At 41.6% G+C, this 21,323-nt stretch overlaps 1 protein-coding gene across 1 annotated transcript in view; it reads left to right on the top strand.

Moving 5' to 3' along the window:
- cdh11 (cadherin 11, type 2, OB-cadherin (osteoblast)) overlaps positions 1-21,323 on the top strand; it is an 85,264-nt gene that overhangs the window by 15,227 nt on the left and 48,714 nt on the right. The window lies entirely within an intron of this gene.

Raw genomic sequence — 21,323 nt, 5'->3', positions numbered from 1 at the left:
AAAGGAGGGAGGGTGGGAGAGAAGGTGGGACAGACGAATGGATGGAGGCTGGTGGTGAGGACAGACTGGGAGCATGAATAGACTGGGGAGCAAGTGTGGCTGGATGGAGGGATAAAATGGAGAATGGAAAGAAAGGCAGTCTGCAGGATGCAAAATGTACGATGGAGATTGGAGGGATGGCTGCACAGAAAAAGGAAGGGAAGCAGGGATTGGCTTTTGAATGGATGGGAGGATGACAGGAAATATAACTACACCAAAACCAGTGCCTGCAAAAATAGAGAAAGAAAGGGATTTAGAGATATAAATAAAGACTAGTGCCATAACAAAGCATAGCCTCAGCTTGCAACCCCAAGAGACGTTAAAAATGAATAGGTGTGCAAATCAGTCTCCTCTCTCTCTTTTCTCATCATCTTTTCTGCCTCCCATCTGTTTTGCATTTAAGTATTTGTGGGTTTGTGCTCTTTAGTCCAAAGAGTTTGTGGGAGACATAGAATTTGTTTATCATGGTTGGGGACATCAGAAGATCCCATCTCCTTCTGACAGCTGAGAGAGTAGAAAAAAAGGCCCCAGTAGAGAATCAATAGGCCTCAGAGAGAATGACAGGGAGGGAGGAGGAGGATGTGGGGGACTTTAAAGGGAAGGAAAGCAAGAAATGATGCAAAAAAGGAGAGGAAATGAGGGAGAAAGGAGGGAATAGGGATGCAGATGGTTAAAATAAAGAAACATGCCATCCAATTCAAGAAAGAGAGAAATGATGCAGGAAAGATGTGGAGGCTGTATCAATACAGACTAAAGTCAGTTAAATCAAGAAAGACCCAAAGAATGAGAATAAATGAGTATAAAGGAGGAGACATGGAGTCGAGTGGAAAAAGGAAGGATGAAGATCTTAAAAAGCACGGGCACATCTGCCATATCCAGATTATTAGGGAATAATTGAGAATGAATATGCCTTCAATAGCAAACAGCTACTGTTACTTTAAATGTTTTGAGCTGATTGAGCCGAAAGTGAATGAACTAGAAGTACAGAATATCAAACTGCATTTCCAGTAAAGGGACCGGGAGGGGATAGGGAGAAGAAAGGAGAGAGAGAAAGGGAAGGAAAGGAATGGAAGGGAAGACGCTGTACGAGCATCCAAACAAATCAAGGCTGTGGGGGAGCGTCGGGGAGCGTGGGGGACGCAAGTGACACAAAGAGTACAATGGTGCAAAATGGAAGGGGAATACATAAGGAGAAAAAAGAGATGTTTTAAAAAGCAATAAAGGAAACTGTGAGATGAGGGAGAGGAGGTTCTATAAAAATAGAGAAGGAAATTCATAAAAGGCCAGATGAGAGAGAAAAAGGAGGAAGTAGGAGAAAATAGCCAAAAAAAAAAGACAGGGAAGAAAAACAAGGAGGAGAGGATGTTGCTGCATGAATACGAAGCCTGGAACATCTGGCATGACTCTCGAAAAGTTCGGCCTTTTGAATTTGTATGTTTGAGTGTGTGTGTGTGTGTGTGTGTGTGAGTGAGAAAGAGAGAAAGGAGGGTATCGGGTGGGGGTTTGTTAGTCTAAAGCAGTGATGCACAAAGACACACAAACCAGGCCTGCCACACTCACTTATGTACGCTTGGATGGATACAGAACGAAAGATCGAAGGTTTGAGGAAGAGAGGGATGGAGAGAAAAAACAGAGGAGCTAGATGGGGATGGAAAGAGGAGGGAGAAGGACAGATGGAGGGAAGAGGTGGGGAGAGGCCAAAGCAAGACAAGCAGGGAAGGAGTCAGAGGAGAGATTTGCTTTTGATTGATTCACCTCGCTATCCAAGGCCACTGAGTCATGTAATCATCAGGATTTCTGATCTGCACTCTTTATGGAAGGGAAGTGTCATTTCTTCAGCTCATTCATGTGTCTGCTCGGAGGCGACACTCATGAAGTATATTTTCTTTCTGTGGCATGTAAATCGTACTCATTCAAAGAAAAAGTTAGAACATTTTCATCTTCTCTTTTAACCACACAGAAACACATGTTGTAAATGTTTTAAGTGTCAGTGAGGCGTTGGGTTAGTCATTGTTTTCTATAAATGTTTGTCATTACATCTGAGAATAATGGCTTTTTGTGTTCTTTAAATCTCAAGAAAAGTGCTTTATTATTTCAAAAACTCTTAACAAGTGTATTTTCTGCCTGTTTTCACTTGTAAGGGGGCTCTGAATAATTCATGGTGTTTCGTCAGCAACATTGCTAAAACTTCTGGAGCAGAAAATATTCCTATTTTGTCAATTTCTCTTCAATGTGTTTCAATTTGTACTTGTGTACAACTGCATATTTTGTAATTACTCATTTTACTTGATTGATGGAAGAAACCTTTTATATTTAATACTTCTGAAACTTCTAAGAAGCATTCCTTCCCTTTCTCCTGTTTTCTGCTGTATTTTGTCGCTTCTTTCCTCTTTAAAAGTGTATTTTGTCTGGTCTTTGAGATCTTAACAAGCATATTTTCCGCCTGTTTTAACCCTTAAGGAGGTGCTGAATAATTCATAAGGTTCTGCTCCTGCTAGTTTTGCTAATGGCTCAGTCACAAAGCCATACATTTGTAAATGAGGGTAATCCACCTTTATGAGTCCCTGTGCATGTGTGCAGGGCAGTGTGTGTGTGTATTTAGACGGGTCAGGCTCTCAGGTTTTAAGACAAGGAGCGTTTTGTCCAACAAGAATTTTGTGGTGTGCGTGTGCGCATGTGTGTGTACGTGCGTGTTTTAGCTGTTGAGTGCTGCCAGGATTTGTAGCTGCGCTGCCACAATGACCCTTTCATCCGAAGAACCATCTGATTGTGTGTGTGTGTGTGTGTGTGTGCGCCTGCTTGTGTGTGTGTGTGTGATTTTGTAGGCCTCTTTTCAATGCGACCCAATCTCTTTATCTGTCCAGAACAATAAAAGATGGCAGCCTGAAGGCACAGACACAAACGGACAGACGACAGACACAGAGACAGACAGCAGGAAGATAAGCAGACTGACAGAGACTGAATCAGACAGACCAACAGAGCTGTATAATTCAGGTCACTGGCATGGCCTCAACACACACACACAATCTTTAATCACAATCTGTCAATACAGTCAAAGCCTCTATACCTGCCTCCCTATCTTGCCATTAACACAGGTGCCGTGAACTGTAAACACTCCAGAGAAAGGCGGACAGGCTATCACAGCTTTTCTACCACCAGATAGACTACACGTCTTGCTGAATGCCCTGAAAATGATCTCTTGTCCGAAGTGTGCGCACTTACCTTCTACACATGCATCCGACACTTTTATAGCAACAGCCGAATATGGTAAAATTCCTAGATTACAAACATCAGCAGCATGCAGCAGCAAGAAGTGCAAGAGTCAGAGCCGCAGGAGAGAAATGAGAGCAAAGCAGTGAAGTAGAAAAGCTATTCAGCTGCTAGATAAGAGCATATTAGGGTGAGTACAGGTGGGAGAAGACGGGGGGGACCTGAAACGCTTTATTAGTTCTTGATGAGGCACATTTTCAGCCAACAAGAATAAGTGAAGCCTGGAATAAATGACTGGGTTGTGACTAGGAAGGTTGTTTCCACCTCTGGAAACTCAAAGATTAGACTTAGATTATATCTATCTAAAATAATGTATAGGAGTATTGCAGCTTTAGTCAAAGCTTCATCTGTAGTATAATAGTAGTCAGCATTTGGTAGGCCTCTCTGTTCACTAAATATGGAAAAAAAAATGAGAAGGGGAAGAGGAGGAAAGAGGAACAAAAACTGAGGCGAAATGAGGAAAGAAGGGTACAGAAATGGATGATAGGGAAGGCAAAGAATAGAAAGAAGAAATGAAGCAAGAGGAGAACAAGGACTGGGAATTCTAGCGGTGCTGGCCGTGCTTGTTCTTTGCAGTGGGGACATCTTTGCATGTATGTGTGTGTGATGCCAGTTCCCCAGCTGTGAACAGCTCTGTTGAAACAAACCTAGTCTGACAGCAATCACACACACACTAAATCTACCTGCTTCGAGGGGATGCCATTTCGGCTTCTTTCTTTCCTTCTCTGCAGATGTATTTTTTGGCCTTCTCTGACTCCTTAATTTGATGAGTTTTCCATGGCTGTGGCCCCCAGTTCCTCAGTGTGCACGAGCTTGTGTGTGGTTTTGGCAAAAGGGCCGAGCTATTTCTGGCGTTCTTGATTGGTTGGATATGCTAAGCAAAGTCTGGGTTTATTCTCCACCACTGTGTCTCAAATTTCACATATTATCTTGCTTTTTTTTTTTTTCCTCCTTTCTGCCTTCCCTCATTCAGGCTCAGATTCTCCTACTCCTCTTCATTTCTCTTACATCTCCACAAACCCCCTTTTAGACTGAGTATGCTGTGACGCATGTGTCAGAAAAAAGTGACAATCTTTTGTTATTGTCTTGTTATTTGTTTTGCAGAAAATTAAAATAAATACTTTCAGAGTAAGAAAAGATTTCTTTCTTTTTCCCCAAAATACAGGATTTTGAAGATGAAATTGGAAATCATTAAATACTTGATGGCCTCCACAATAAGTGCAAGGAGCACTTTATTCATTTGTAGGCATGTTTGTTGGCCCACGTAGTACAATACACAGTATAATATTCACCATCACCTTGCCATCTCAGGCACTAACCTGTTTATCAAATGCTAAATCTGTACATATGGCAAGAAACACCACTCTTTAGCATTGTCCTCATTTCCGTTCTATTCCCTCAAATATACAGTATGTATGCCAGGACTTAGCAAAAGGGATGCAGAGGAACAGTGCAAGCCTTTCCCAGAATTTTCCAAATGCATTGACAAGCTAATTAACAAATGTCTTTTTTCAAATTAAGCCAACTTTGATTTCATATTGTGGGTTCAAGTTCAATGTTTACCCACAGCAGGACATTTTCTGAAAGAAACCAAGTGGCCACACTTATGAGACCATCGGAGTGCCTCCATTAGATATTCACAGTGGTGATCTATGCAAACAAAAACCACAAACTAACTGCAGATGAACATAAGGTTCCTATTTTAAACTGTTTGAAGTAAACATCCATGCATACGCTCACTGCCCTCTATGTTTACTTCATATATGAAGTAGTCCACGTAATTCAAGATCATTTCTTCTTCTCTGAGTGCATGTTAACCAATCAGGGCAGAACTTGCTGGATTTTTCAGTGTAATCTGGGTGGTCGTAGAGGAGGCAGGGCTATCATTCTGGAGGCAGTGGTTGGTAATACCTTCTAACCATTCCATGTTAGTGGAGGGTGGATGTCAGAGACAATGTATTAGTAAAGTAGTAAAAGTGTTTTGTGTGTGAGAGAGAGGGAGGGAGAGAGGCTCTATAACATCACTCATTTACATAAGACTACAGTCAACTGCAGTAAAAGTGTTTTAATGGTGTGTGTGTCGAACCCACAGGCAGACACAGCAGGAGGTTAGAGGATGCGCACACACACACACACACACACACACACACACACACACACACACACACACACACACACACACACACACAGTAAACGGCTAACAAATAAGCTAAGTGTGGTGTAAATGGTAGTCTTTTCATCGTCTGCTGTTTGTTCCTGTTGAACAGTGAGTGGCAGCTCACACTGCTCCCTCTGTCATTTCAACCTTTTCACCCCAAACTTTAACCTCCTGAATGTCAGGCAAGCGGCTCTCCGGTGCATTACAATGCACGGGAATGTGTGTCTAAATATGAATGGTCTTTTCTGCCTATTTTAATTCGGTGTTTGCTTACCTAGCGTGTGGTGACACATCAGGACAGGACACTTCCGGCTGGATCACAACACACAGAGATGCTGATTTGAATGGAGGTGGACTGTTGTTTCCACTTAGCCTCGGTTTTACCAAACAAATACAGAAAAGGACAACTTTTGTTATCCTGTCGGGTACATCTCGATGCTGAAGTCAACAAGAGACTTTTTCTGGTCGATATTTTTCCAGCTGTAGATTTAAGCCATTTTCACATATTGGTCTCAGTAAATTAATGGGGTAACCTTTCAGGCACTGCTAGTGGTTTCACTATTCACACATGTAGCTACATTCAGGAACATTCCCGTCTTGTGCTTTTTCACACATGCAATGACAACGCCGCAACAGATGGGACGAGGGACAGTCCAGCAGATGGCGGTAATGTAGCACTCGTGGATGGCAACCACAGAAATCGTACTTGCTTGAAAGCATTGGCAAGGCTACCATAAACAAGCTGCAGATTCAGATACGTCCTCAGTGGAGTCATGTGACAGGTTTGCTTGCTCCAAGTGAAAGCGTCTTTTGCCAGATGGATGTAAGCCTTTCAGTGCCTGTCCCTGCAATGTTGCTGCTTTCATACACAATGCAGCTGTATTGGCATTTTCCCTGAGGTGTTGCTAGGTTTGTTTCCCTGAATATCGATCCGAGCTCCCATTCACACATGACGCCATGCAGAATGGATGTGTGAAAAGAGCTTTAAAGACCTCACTGTATGACCTCACACAGGTGTTGAAATAATTGCAGAACTGCATTTGAGGCAATTTACGTTCTTGTGTAAGTTCACCAAGATTTCTTGTCAAACAACTAATCACTTCATTGAATGAGCGACTGAGAATTTCAGTGCTACATGATTCAATTACTGACACTCTGCACAAACTTCTTGGTTTTGTTTTTCTATCTGAGGATGTTGTATGAACAAAAGCTTCATCTTTACTTTTCCAAAAAGAGAGTTTGATATAAATATATAAATTAGCACTGTATGTAGATGTAGAGATCAGGAGAAAGGCAGACAGAGATAGGATTTTGGATGGCTGGGTATTGCATATGGATGTCATCATACAGGCTTGTGCTCACAGGTAATGATGCCTCTCCCTTTATCTTTGTCTTTGTGTGTGTAGAAGTGTCTGTGTGTGTCAGGAAAGTACGACAGAGGCAGACAAAGTAGCCTTGTTCCACACATATAAAACGTTTCAAAAAGCCTCTGTACACCCACCACAAAGGGATTGGAGAGGGTGGGGGGTGTGTGTGTGTGCCTGTGTGTGTGTTGGGGCGGCTCAGATAGAGAGTGGGAGATTTGAGTCACATTGAAACACAAGAGTCTGTCATTACTGTGTCCTTGGAGAAGGCACTCCACGTCTCTCTGCCATTCTTTCCTTTAACCATTTCTCTTTTCATACATGCGTCACACTCTGTTACAGTTGTAAACAAAGCAACAGGTTAACGATGTGGCCCACTTATTATAATTTTAGCATTACTGATAGGCACCCTGATAGGCTCTTTCCCAAGTGGTTACGACATTCTGACGGTAGATAAATGTACGTCACCAAGATTAATATGACAGAAGTGGGTAAACTGTGTTTCGTAAGGTGGGTTTGCTTTTTGCTGTTTATCTGTCTCACTCTGTTTCCCTGCATGTCTGTCTGTCTCTCTACACAAAAGTCTGAACACTGAGCATGACCTCCAGTTGTTCGCTATTGTGGAGTCTACAAGCTGTTCACTTGTTGGATTGATTAAAGTGGAAAAAAAACTGCCCTCGGGTCTGGTTTTCAGACCACAGTGTAAAAGAAAGTGCAGCTTGGGGGATTTAAATTACTGCAAGTTGCTACAAACACTAACATAGTTCAAATAACAATCGTCAGGTTTCCCAGGAAATTGTGTGGCAACCAGTAAAAAGATGGAGGACTCAATTTCTTCTAGAGGTGTACATTGAAGACCTGTCTCCTCAACAAATACTGCAAGTCCCAGTGAGTGGAAGGGTTCAGATGTGGCTTATTAAACCACAACCAAACATTATGCTGTGAAGTGAAATTTTACTGTTTAAGTTTGAGATTTAAGACTTTTTAAGCCGATGTCAGCGTTTTGTGGTGTGGGGCGATACTGCCAAATGAAATATCGACACATCAGATCATCAGATAAAAGTGGAAAACAAAATGAACACTTTGAAGTTTGAGATTCTTGACTATGAATGCATTCTGTAAAACAGAACTTCTCTGCATAGGATCTCCTGATTTGGCCTCACTGTCCCATCCGAACTGATCTAAATTGGCCAGACTGACACAAATAAATCAAACCCTTAATTTCACTGTGCACCTTGAAAATGCCTGAACAAGTTGTGCTGTGAACGTGCTTGGAACCTCAGTTAGATTGGTTTGACCTCTGGTCATGTCTCTAATCAACATCCAACACTTTACCTCAATCGATTGCTGGAAGGGCTCCATTTCAAAAGGCCGTATTTCCACACAAGCCATTGGGGATCCTGGAGGCCACCAGTAACTTGCTAATAGCATCGCCAGTGTCTCTTACAGCCTGTTGGCTTTACAAATGATTCAGACTGTAGCCAGCTAATGTCACAACTAGTTAACAAAAGCACAAAAGAGCCTTTGAGATTTGGTTTAATGACACGCAAAAAATAGGTGGTTTGCCGGAAAATGTGCGAGTGGGTGAACAGGTGTTTACCCTCCCAGTGTGTTTTGTTCTGCTTTCCGTTTCTGTAGCGCAGCCCCTCTATGCTTGTCTACAGCACAGGACACACCCAGCATCTCTGCTCCCGCTCTCTCTCCTCTCTTTATCTTTCCCTGGATCCCCTGAGGCTGTTTATAGGGGATCTGTGACAGATTCTGCTGTGTGTGCGTGTAGCACCAGTAGCTCTCGTAGTAATGACAGGCAGATGGGGTTATTTATCACCAGCCAAGTCTCTGCAAGCAAAGCAACCATCCTCTCTCTCTCTCTCGCCATCTACAGTATTTATCTTTCTATCTAAATGATGCATCTGACTAGTGATAGATAAAATAAAATCCTCTTTACGTCACTCCTAAGCTCTTTATACTCTGTCTTCCTCTATCTTAGATGACCTTCTGCTGTCACAGGCGTATTGTCACTGAACTAAAGCGCTGACGACTACATTATGATTTGTTGCTTTTAAGTTCATGATCAGTGAATTAAAGATTTTTCTGTTGTGACTCTCACTGTGTGTCATTCTGGGAAATACTTGTACTTGGATGTAAAACTATGAATTAATTAGTCCTTATGTGAAATCCATATGGGAAGACATTAAAACCAATTACAGCCTCATTTGGGAGTTTACATTTGGCATGTGTGCACATGCAAATCACAGCTCACACCCTCTCTCATTTTCTCTTTTCTCACTATTTATCTCTCACTCAAAGAAACAAACACACGAAAACACTCTTGGAAACCCACACACATTGAAACACACATACATATACTGTAGGGATGCCACAGATCTATATTCTGAAGTGGGTTTTAAATTCCATGGCTGGTGCTTGAGGAAGTGTGTGTGTGCGCGTGTGTGAACACAAGTGCGTATATGTCTGTGTGTGTGTGTGTGTGTGTGTGTGTGTGTTATCATGATAGGTGGGTGGTGCTTGACAAAAAATGTGACATAAACCATTTATAGTGCTGCCCTAGTGCTTGAGTGCAGGCTTGTGTGTGTGTTTGTATCATACTGTGATGGGTGGGTGGTGCTTGACAAAGATTGTGACATAAACCATTCATAGTGCTGGCCAAGTGTTTGAGCGCAGGCTTGTGTGTGTGTGTGTGTGTGTGTGTGTGTGTGTGTGTGTGTGTGTGATTGCTGTCCATCAAATCATTAAATACTCTGTCCAGGTTCGGTGCACAGCACATACAACGATTAAAAAGAGAGAACAGGAGAGAAACTGATTCATGTCAAAAAGAAGGATTTGAGATGAGAAAACATTTCCTATGTTTTGTTGTGATCTGTAAAAATTTAAAAGTGTATGTCCCAAGTGTATTTGTTGCATTAATGCCAAATTATTTAAAAAAAAAAAAAAAAAAAAAAAAACCTATCACTGTCAAATCACATTTTCCAGCTCACCTGACGCCAAAAATTTAAAACACGGTCACAAATTTACAGAAAGGTGGCCTAACACCTGCTGTGTCACCAGATGGGGACATCTTTATGTTTCCATTGACGTTACAGATGGCTAACAGGCAGTGAAGCATCGAGGCAGGCCAGAAAACAGAACGACTGTGTGCAGAGACAGACAGCGTCAGGACCCGACCTGCAGCCTTGTGATGGCAAGTTTGAGAAAACATGGAAGCAGGGCAGAATAAATGTGAAGGACAGATTGAATGCAAATGGATTCACCTTTGTTTGCAAAGACTCAATTTGAAGGCAGTGAAAATGTTCAACTTTGAATCCCAACCCGCTGCATCGAAAAGTTAAATTTATGAAGGCATGACTGAGGTGGGGAATATGAAAAGTAAAGACAGGAAGTGACAAAAAGGTTTGAAAAGTGTTCTCAGGAGAAGAGGCAGACACAGCTTCTGAGATCCACCACTGGTTGTTGTTTTACCATTCTAGCAGCAGTTAAGAGTCTAATTGATTACGGCGACCCCTATTTTCTAACTGCAGTCTCTTCATTGATCCAGTTACTGCTGCCACTGCTCAGCTTTCTCCAAGTGATTCTCTCAGTCATTACTGCCAAGAAGAGGACAGATTCTCTCTGTGGCAATGCAAAACCTCAGTCAACTCCTCAGCAATTCTCAGAATGAGTAATACAGGCTGGGTGAAAAATTAAGACATGCAGTTGGTCTCCAAGTCTAGATTTAAAGTTGCAATTTAGCCAAGGCTAATTCTGGAACTGATATTTAACTTCTGGATGGAATTCACAGCCAGCCTAAAGAAATGAGTGGACTGAGGACGGGAGGAGGAAGTTTTCCTCTTTGTGAGATTTTGACATTAAGTAGCCAAAGTATTATTGAAATCATTTGCAGTGAGAAATGTAATATCATTGAAGAAAAATCATGTTTATTGATGATCTTCTTAAATTGTTTTTGTCTGTCACGCAGCAACAGTGAATAACATTTTCTCTTTTCCCTTCAACAGAGCAGTCACACTCCAGCAGAGGCCTCATATGTTCTGCTACTTTACCTTGAAATCAATTTCATGTTAGGTTACAGTGTGTGTGTGTGTGTGTGGTGCGTGTCCTCTAGCAGAGGTCATAACCTCTACCTGCTGACTGCGTCTCCTTTCCTAAATTAAAAGACTGCATCACATTACATACAGCACACAAACACACACAAGCTACAGACACTATAAGCGCAGATACACACACCCACACACAGCATGTCGTATTACCTATATAAGGCAAAGCTATTGCAGCTTGCGCAAAGAAACTCAATAGGCTTTTAACATTCATTTAGCCTGGACAGCAGGGCTGACTTAAGCTATACCAACTAGATCCAATAGCACATACAGAGAGAAAGAGGGGCAACAGAGATGCATGGAGGCTGACTTTACATTACATCCCTCTGATAGCATAGTGCAGAGAGAGGATGAGAATGATGTAGAGGTGGGCAGAGAGACAGAGTGCAGGATGGCCGAGGAAGGAGAAATGCTTCAACATGTAACATGTAGGATTAAAAAAGCAGAGCCCTGAAGAGGATAGCTGTGTTGGGGATGTAGCTCAATGCAACACACAATCACAAAGCCAATGAAAGTGGCAGTAAATGGTCCAGTGAGATAGATTTGTTTGCAGGTTTACTGTATTCCAACACAGTAAACACACTGCTGCAGTGGGGGCAGGCTGGCTAGCTGAATTTTTCTCGCAACCTCTTTGAGCCTCTCAGTGCATCCTTGGGTTTACATGATATTAACTGTAACTGGCTGGGTTTTTTGTTTTTTTGTTTTGTTATGTTTTCAGCACTGTGTGTTTGGCTTACTTTCATTCAGTCATACTAATAATCTTATATCTGTCTTTGAGGAACTGGGAGTCACGTTAGCTCCCAAAGCAAGTTCCAAGTTGCTTCATGTGGCACGGACATCACTCGATCAAAAGATCTGGGGTCGCAACGAAAGTACTGCCTTTCGCTTGCAGCGCTATATTCGACAGCAGTTTGAGAACATGCCAAATTCAATTTAGTTTGGAGTTTGCTGGCTGCCTCAGGTAAGGAGAAAGAGAGGGCGGCAGCAGGGAAGTGTTGATGGGGATGGAGAGAGGGAGACAGGTAAAGGCAGAGAGGAGATTGAGAGGTAAATGAACATCCATAAACACCCCAGTGCTGCTCGGAGGGGCAGAATGGTAAAACAAACATCCTCGTACTGAATGGACCTCTCTCATTTCTACCCCAGAATAGGACTGAACTAGTGCCGTGTGTGTGTGTGTGTGTGTGTGTGTGTGTGTGCGTGTGTGTGTGTGTGTGTGGGACATCAGTTCTAATCTATGTCAGCTTGTCTTCAAGTAGAAACTAGAGAATTAGACAAGAGCAGATTAAATTGGGGATGACAGGGAATGTTATAAACTCGAAATATTAAAAACTGCTTTGCATATATATATATATTCTGTGTGTGTGTGTTTGTGTGTGTGTGTGTGTGTTAAAGCATAAAACAAGCTGATATGTAATATATTTAGAAAACTGTCCAATAAGGGCAGTATAACTGAGAAATACCTAAGGCCGGTAGAGGACAAGTGAAGTGTGAAGGTTGTGTATTGAAGGCCATGACACTTGGTTCTGAGGTAACATCATCTGTTAGAGGGCAACTCATGATTGTTAGTGATGTGTCACATTTCTCTGAACATCATTGTAAGTGTGGTTGTGACCTTATTTTGTTTGCAGCAGGAATGGGATGGAAACTGACATCCATCGTGTCACACGCCCACCTGTATAACCTCTCTGTGTCCTTTCATGCTTCCCAGTATTACTATTAATGGATGTTTACAGAGTGAAAATCTAACACCAGCATCCATTTGAGACAATATGATTCTCTTTGACATTAGATTAATGGTCAGTGGAGATTTTGAGGGATGGCTGACAAGAAGCATTTTTCTCAGTAACGATGATGACTCAGTAAGTGTGAAAACTGTGAGCTATAATCTTCAAAAACATCATCAGAATATATTTGCGGTCATCTTGGGTGGAGAAATTAAACATCTTAATACCCTTAAAATGCTGCTCTTTTATCCTGTCCTGATGATGAAAGTACACCAGCAAAACAACACTGCCAGCATGTTAAAAAAGAGGAAGGACTATTTTTGTGGCATCAAAATGACAAAGGGTACAAAAGGTACAAATTCCTTCTTGCATTGATAACAGTTAATACCGCTCTCTGTTGCTCAGCTTAGCTTCCCATTACTCAGGCATATGCTGGATATTTTTTGCTGATTTATCATTGCCACAGGCTTTCAGCGGATCTTAAAATAAACGGCTAAGACGCTGTGAGCCTAGAAAATCGCCAGATGTACAGTAACTTTCATATCAAGCTACTTATTAAGTCTGCATGTTTTTCATGGTCCCAGCTTAGAACAGAAATCCATATTGCATTTTGCAGCAGCTCTCCTCTCTTCCTCTCCTTTTCTCTCCTCTCCCCAGATGCCTTTTAGAGTTGTCATTGGAGAGTGACCTGTATTATCTATCTCTGACTCGCTCTCCGCAGCTCTGTCTCTTTCTCCGTCTGAATGGAGATTTAGATAAGAGAGTCTGAGCTGCAAGAGAGCAGCCGCTGAATACCAAGACAGAGACCAAAAGAAAGGGAGAGGAGGCCAGAGAGGAGCAGAGAGGCAGGGCCAGATTTACTGAGCCATTTGCGCCTTGTTTCAGACTCCTCCTGCGGCCAGAGAGGTTCTGTTATTTATCAAACTGGTGCACTGGGCTCAAACAGCAGTTAGACCGTTATCTGCGACCCCTCTTGCTTGCTTGCTTCACCTTTCTCCTTTAAACATTTGCATTCAAGGGAGGATCATGCAAATAACAGGAGGATACTATATGACAAGTGTGACTGTGCTTTCCAGCTGGATTGACTGGGTGAATGCTATTCGTGGTTGTCACTTCTTTCAGCAGATCAGGTGCCGACAGCTGTCGAAACGGAAGACGTGGAGTTTAAAGTATATTTATTAAATGTTTATCATATATGTATCTCAGTGACAACAAATCAGTGGTCAGCGCATGACAACGACTAGTACAAGGGAGCTAGAGTGAGTTTGAAAGAAAATAGAGTGGCAATAAAACAGAAACACAATATCTGAAGGTTTCATTTTCGAGGAAGAGATGAGGAGTTAAAAATAAAAAGTTACAACTTCAGAGCCTGCAGTTTACCTTGTCCGTGTGTGCGTTTTGTTTTCCTTTGTGTGCGTGCGTTAGGGAGCTGTTTTCATCTGCCTCATTCTGCATATGACACACACAGAAACACACACACACACACACACACACAGAGAGACATGCGGTCCACTATTTAAAATGTCCCCAAGGTGATCGATGAGGTGGTGATGGAAATGTCATCTGGTGCTAATACATTTATCATCGCTCATCCAGCCTCATGAATTTCTCCCTTTGGTTTTCAATCATTTTTGCTCTTTTACCACGAGACCATTTGAATGCGGTGATTCATAGGACTGCCAGCAGTTTTCTCTGAGGAAGCAGACTGAGCGTGTAGGCATCCAGCACTCTGACTGGACTCATTAATTAGTGGGCAGGACAATGATAGCCTGTGTTTACATGAACCCATGTGATGGGGTGGGTAGGGAGAGTGTGAGATCTTCAATCAGCGATCATGATAAGGAAAACAAATACCTTCATAACCAAGAAATCAATTTTACATTCTTTCACTACATGACTTCTTTGGGAAAGCTTGAAGGTAATGGTCAAGCTCCAACTGTTTCATATTTGTCACCTACAATTTGGTAGCCCAAAAACTAAAAAATGTCCTTTTTCACTTTTGTTGGCTTATATACTATAAAAGACAAGAGTGGACCACTAATGTAATAAGTTATTGATCCCTGGAACATCTTTTTTTTTCTTGCCCCATTCACCAAAGACATGAGAACGTTGGCTCAGCAAGTGAACAGTCTCTGGTAGAGGGGGTGTCTCATCATTTGGGTCACGAGCAAAGACATTATAATAAATGGACGGAGCTTCCAGGTCTGAAAAGTAAAGCCAGTGCAGTAGCGCTCTAAACATTGTTTTTCTTTTTTTTTTTCTTTTTATAACCAGCCATGTGCGACTCTGCTTGCTGAAAAAGCAGTCTGATTATACGAAAGCTTGTCAGAAAATGATTCTACTTCTCATTTGATTCACGATCTCAAATATGGCCACTTCCTACTCCCAAAAAAAAGATAGCCAACAGCCATAATGCTGGAGGCTTCAAAACAAGTGTCCACAAACAAATGGGTAATGCCTCGGCGGCTCTGTCCACTGTTTAATTTCTAGTTTATGGTCAGAACACCAAAGGTCACCTGACATGCTAATTGGGTCACAGGTTGTTTAACTGATGTATATGATATAGATCATGGACATATCATGGACTTGAACAGGTTGAGTGACTTGGTAGCTTGCTGAAGGACACTGAAGCACAAAGGATGCTTGCCACTTTTCAGGCTTTGAATGTGCATCTTGTCCTCCAGGTGGAGGACTTGATGCTAGATGGAAATCAAAAAGAACATTTCTCAGTGAATAATGCAGAGATCATGATGGCAGCTCCTCGTAAATATGCAATTGATGCTTTGGAAATTATCTCTTGATCTATAGGCTGTGATGTGGTGTCAGTCGCGGCTACATTCTTATATGAAAGCAGGATTTTGCGTTCAACTCAGATGTGTGGTTGGTTGTTTTCTTTATGCTCTAAACAGACTTTAAAATGTGAAATCACACTGCCAAGTGTCAAGATGCAGCTATGAGAAAGCATTATATATTCATGTGGGTGCGTATTTCCGTGTGTGTGTGAACTGCTGGCTGGACTGCCATATGAGTAAGAGAGCGTGTCATACAATAACAAACTATCTAAATGAAAATCATCGACAAGTGAGGCGAGTCATAACGGAGTGTGCACGTACATACATAAGCGAGCCAGCCATGCAGAACTGAATATGTAAAAGGCGTATTTATTTTCCCTCTGCCTTCTCCTCGTTCGCTCTCTCCTTTTCTTTCTCCATCATCCATCTCTTTCCTCGCCCTTTATCCCTCCTCCTCACCCTGTCAGTTAAATGACTGCTGCTCGTTTCTCTCTTGTCTCTCTAAGTCAACACGTCAACTGGAATATATCTCCTTCCCTCAGTCACGTCGTCGTTAGCACACACCGTCATTATCTTTTTGTGTAAGCACTCACTCCATGTGCGTTGCCATCTCTGTGCCTGGATGTACGGTGAAGTTAGTTTGACTTGTGTGCATGTCTGCAAGTTTCATGAGTTTGTTTGCGCATTCTGCAGGTATTTGTTAAGCGTGTGTTGCTTATGTATGTTTGAAAATGCCAAGAAAAGTGAGACTGATATGTTGATGTGTACAACGTACGATGTGTGTGTGTGTGTGAATCTGTGTTTTATCAGAACTGAGTATTCCTTCATTGAAACAAAAGCACAGAAGGCTTTTCTCAATGGAAAATATGTTATTTGCTTTTCCTCCCAACTCCTAATACGTTATATGGTTCATTGATCTGATTGGTTGAAGTTAGCCCATGATAGACTGAGACAGACCAAGTATTTTTTGAAACGGCCTGCTCCTTTCAAAACACTTTCCATGTACTTCCCAGATGGTTCAGTGTAACAAACCATCTGGTGCATCAGGTTAAGCTTCAGATGTCACTGTTGTATTTTCTTTTTATGATCTGCCCCTCTCTCTACATCAGCTTTCACCTATGGCACATACAATCTCCCTGGTTCCCTCAGTGTCCTCTTGTTGTGTTACATTAAGGTAAACATTGCCATAGAGGCGAAAGTGACAGAGGATGCAGCGATGTTGCTCTTAAGTTCACATATAGCAGGCTGCAATACAGGCTGGTGACTGTTTGTTGCAACATAAGTGTAAAAGAAAGAAGCTCGAGGTCCATCAAATCAATCTTAGCAGTTAAAATCTGCTATTCCAGCCGTTTAGTGTACAACCCTTCATACCTATATCCCCCACACCAAATTAGGTTACCACATGTGCTCTTTGCCAAGCTTCACACTGCAAGTTCAAAATTAGTTTTCCTCTGAATACTAAAATGAAGAAGTTGAGATTTTAGCTTCCTTATTTTATTTTGGCAGCGACAAACGGGAAACAGAGAAATACTGATATAATTAAATGTGAAGAAACAATGAATATACAAGATGCAAATGACAAGTTTCTGCTGATGAGAACCACAAGGGGCTAATAAAAGCTTCGCCTAGTAGTAATTGAAAAAATTAAACCTGTCAAACTATAGGGACTCTGCATCTTGCGCTGGCTGCTCAGATCAAACTCTTCTTTAAAAAGCATCCAGCATCAACATGTCTACCGGTGACCTTACACCCACGCCTGCTGTTCACACATTCTGCAGATTTAGCAGTTGTACCGAGTTGGCTGCAGCTCACAATCAAAAGAGCATTTAAATATCCATAAAATCTGATGTGGTCTAACATGTGCCATGACCGTACAATTTAAGCTCCAGTCAGTACATTGATTATTTGTCGGTCAATTGATAAGGCAATCATTTGCTGATTCCATTAATCAAGTGAACATGTCTTTACAAATTCACACATTCCACTTTGGCACAGTCATTGTAAATCGAATATCTGTGAGTTTCAGACTGTTGGTCAGAAAAAAACAAGCAATTTGCAACCCTGTTCTCAAGTGGAGTCAGCACTATCAGCGCCTGCTTGCCTTTGATTTTGCTTTGATCTGCACACTGCCATGGTGGACAGGGGAAAGCTGAAAACCTAGGGGCATGTGTGTTCTTGTCTCGAAGATGAACATTAAGGCTGTGTACATAATACTGTGGTTCAGTCTCCCGCTTAAAGCAACATTGTAGTTATTTGTCTTTCTTTGTTTTTAAGGAATTCTAAATCAATATCAAGAAAATAAAAACTGCAGTTTTCAGGGGGAGACAGAACGTTATTACTACTCACTGGAGAAGAAAAACCAATCATACTGACTTCTATCTTTCAGGCTTATCTAATCACATAGAGCTATTTCAGAGCATCTGACAGAGAAGTGGGCTTATATTTTCAGATGAGGAAGTGGAAAAATACACGAGCTGTCTAGAGCAAGTGTTGTAGGAGTAGCACTATTGTGGGAGCAGGACGTCTGAGCTCAAAGATAAAAAAAAAAATATAGGCCTATAGTTACCAGCCAATCCAGTGTAAAATACCTGCCCGCCACTTGCACCTGCATCTCCTGTGCAGCATTTTATTTTAGACTCAGCAATGAGTCAGAAAGGAGGTGAGAGGAAGCGGAGGAGGATGAGGGTAGTTACAGGAGGGTGCTTGCCTGAAGATAAAATATATGAAAGGAATTGTGCACTAAAAATACGTGCAAAAAGTGCAAGATGAAGAAGAGGCACATAGTAAAACAGAATACATGATTATTCTATGGACGGATGGTGAATTTAGCCAGATCTCATAAATTCCTGAACCACTGCTTTGCCGACACCAAAGTTGCAATGTAGTTGCCAATGTGACTGTTAACATGGAAATCATGCAGGGCAATTTGAATGTGTGTGTGCAGGTGCACACAAGGTAACCCTTCGCTAACCTGCACACACTCATACAATAAAATGTGCTTGTGTGTGTTTGTCTACATGCCCATGCACCTGTGAATGCATACTGGCGCATGGATAATACTGACACAGCTGGGATCCACCAGTCCCAGCCAGCCAATATGTGCGTGTGCGTGTGTGCGTAGCTACCAGCTGCGCCCACTGTGCTGATCCTCAAAGCCGCTATCACATTCTGCTTGCATCATTTCACCGCAGTCGTACTGATCATCAAACTCATGAACACATGCTCACAGTTACAAGCCCATATTCACCCTTACATTCATGCATATAATCACTTTCTCACATAAACTTGCATTGACATGTGATATTGTGATTACATATCATGGGTGTTTTAAGCTACTTGCCATCAAACATATGATTCATAATTTAGCACAAGCTGCAGTCACCCTTCATCTGGAAGGAGCCACACAGAAACAAAGGTTTTGTTATTTTCAACCATCCTGTTGGATCAGATGCTGCATACTTAACTTCCGTGGTCAGCTAGTTGTCGAGAGGACAGTCCTGAATGAGATCCTCCCAATAACATCCACTATTGTCAAAAAGGTCTGCAGAAGCAGAATGCTTCTTAACCCCTGGGTCAGGAATAACTTCGAGGCCCATGGACAGAGCAAAGTGTCCCCATGTAAAGGTCATCTGCAATACTGCCCTATAAAGCCAGAGAGCAGGAGCTGTGTGAGGAGTAAAAATGGCTTCAAACTTTATCTCCAGGCCAGACAAACTAACAGCACTAGCTGTTCGCCTTTACAGGACTTTGGCCTTTCTCCAGTTTTAGTGGTAATGTTGAGATTCCAATTGGCTGCTATCATGGCATAAATCCTACCATCTTGATTTAGAAACTCGATGAAACACCAGATTTTAATCCGAGAGAGTGTAATGTGTTTGGAGAGAGCTCAGCTAGAGGACTATAATCAGAATAATTATTCTGGTCTCACTCCAGCTTCAGGCCTTTTAGCTAATGACAGTCACAACACTAATGGCTGGATTTCAATCTGTCTATTTGCATGTGCACATGAGATGTGTGTGCAAATATTGTGTGTTTGTGTGTGTGTCTTTCAGTCTGCATGACTACCACAGTTCTTCACTGGTCCAAAAATCCAAAAAATAAATACACAAATGGTAAATTTCTGATTATTTTCTGCAATTCTGGGTAGCTAAGCTGAGAAAGAGTGACTGTTTCTATCCTTAAATAAACTTGCTCCTCACAGCAGCAGCTAGTATCATGTCATACTGCTTTTCTTCTTCTGTTGAACAGAAGGGAACAGAACTAAAAAAACAATGCATCGTAACATAACATAAATATTCAATTTCTTGCATTACGAAATGAAAGCTTTGCACTTAGTGCTTGTGTTTTGCCTCTGGGTGCTTGTTGCAGTGTCAGAGAGTATAACATAGCAGGGATGTGCAGTGCTTTCATAATATAGATCCACATGATAACATACTCTGAAGCACTGAATAGTCCGATTAGGGAGGCGCACTACAGCCAAAACGTACTTCAAAATATTTCTCTTTTTTTTTGATTGGTTGTTATGTATTGCTGAAAGAAAAAAAATGATTTGATTCATAGGTTCTCACCATGTTTATCATGAGGAAAATTACGCTTAAGATATGAATGCCATTCATCAAAATAAATCAATACAAAATGATATCACTTTCTGGAAGCCTCTGTGCATGCAGTGACACATGTACGCAACAGAGTTGTTGGCGGTCGACTACCAATCAATAGGCCTTTATTCATGCATTGCACATTTCGCACAAGAACCGATTCAGACAGTGCTTTATAGTATTGACAGTATTGTCTCAGGGTCCCTTGCAATACCACAACATGGTGAAATCCATTTTCCCTCACATAACGAGCTGTCATTTTCTGGTTGGAATGAGCTCAATCGCCTCCGCATACAAAGCAGGCAGATTTAGCTGCAGAATGATAATAACAATAGCTCAACAGTGATTGGCATGATTCCATACCGACATTGCTCATATCACACAATAATGATTAGTGCGCAGCTTCATTTTTAAAACATCTGCGGTGTAGCTACGGACAGCACGTTGGACTGTTGCTGTTAACGATGTGTGCTGTGTCAGCACGTGTTGCTTCAGACCATCTGATGAAAATCCATTTTTTCTTCTTTAACAAGGTGAAAGGAGCCAGTGCCCTCTGCATACAAAGCAGGCCGATCTGCTACATGACAGTAATGATAGCATGATTATGATTGGTGTTATACTTGAGGGGCATTACCAGCGCTGAATAATAATGATTTGTTATAATGCTCTGCTGATGATGAAGGTGTTCGTGACAGAGTTATGCTGAAAACCATGATGCTGTTGATGGTGCTGTAAATTTGATTGCACTGCTGCTGTCACTTTCTTGTAATGTGCACAAGTTAATCCATTCTTCCAATTAATCTGATATTTTAGGAAACAAACGAGGGAAACTCAGCACTCTGAATTCCCTAAATTCTTCTTGATTTTACATGAGAGGCAATTATTATATTATTTAAAAAGTGCTTTTGATTTTATTTTAATGAACAGTATGTAATCTGATGCTAATAGTCTATCAATCAAAACAAAAGACGGACTTTGATCACGCTGTGAAGTAGCATGGGAGCAGGGCAGTCGTCTTCATTGTTCATGTTCACAGATGAAGTAATGTATTAATTCACCATACGTAAAGTCACAATCGCCAACTTCCTTCCTCCATATTTCCCTTGACGTTAGAGCAACTACAATCAAATGAAACAACGTAACTGAATAGAATTATGAATTTCTCTGGGTCTGAACATTGTTGGAAGAAATGCAGAAATGTCTACAAACATAATTTCCCAGAAGAAAGAAAATGAATAGGGTCAAAACTAATTTAACACAGCC

Source organism: Chelmon rostratus, chromosome 11 (assembly GCF_017976325.1).
Source record: "Chelmon rostratus isolate fCheRos1 chromosome 11, fCheRos1.pri, whole genome shotgun sequence".
In the NCBI taxonomy this organism is placed as follows: Eukaryota; Metazoa; Chordata; class Actinopteri; order Chaetodontiformes; family Chaetodontidae; genus Chelmon; species Chelmon rostratus.
The sequence above is the reverse complement of the archived record's forward strand: the minus strand, read 5'-3'. Positions and strand labels throughout refer to the sequence as shown.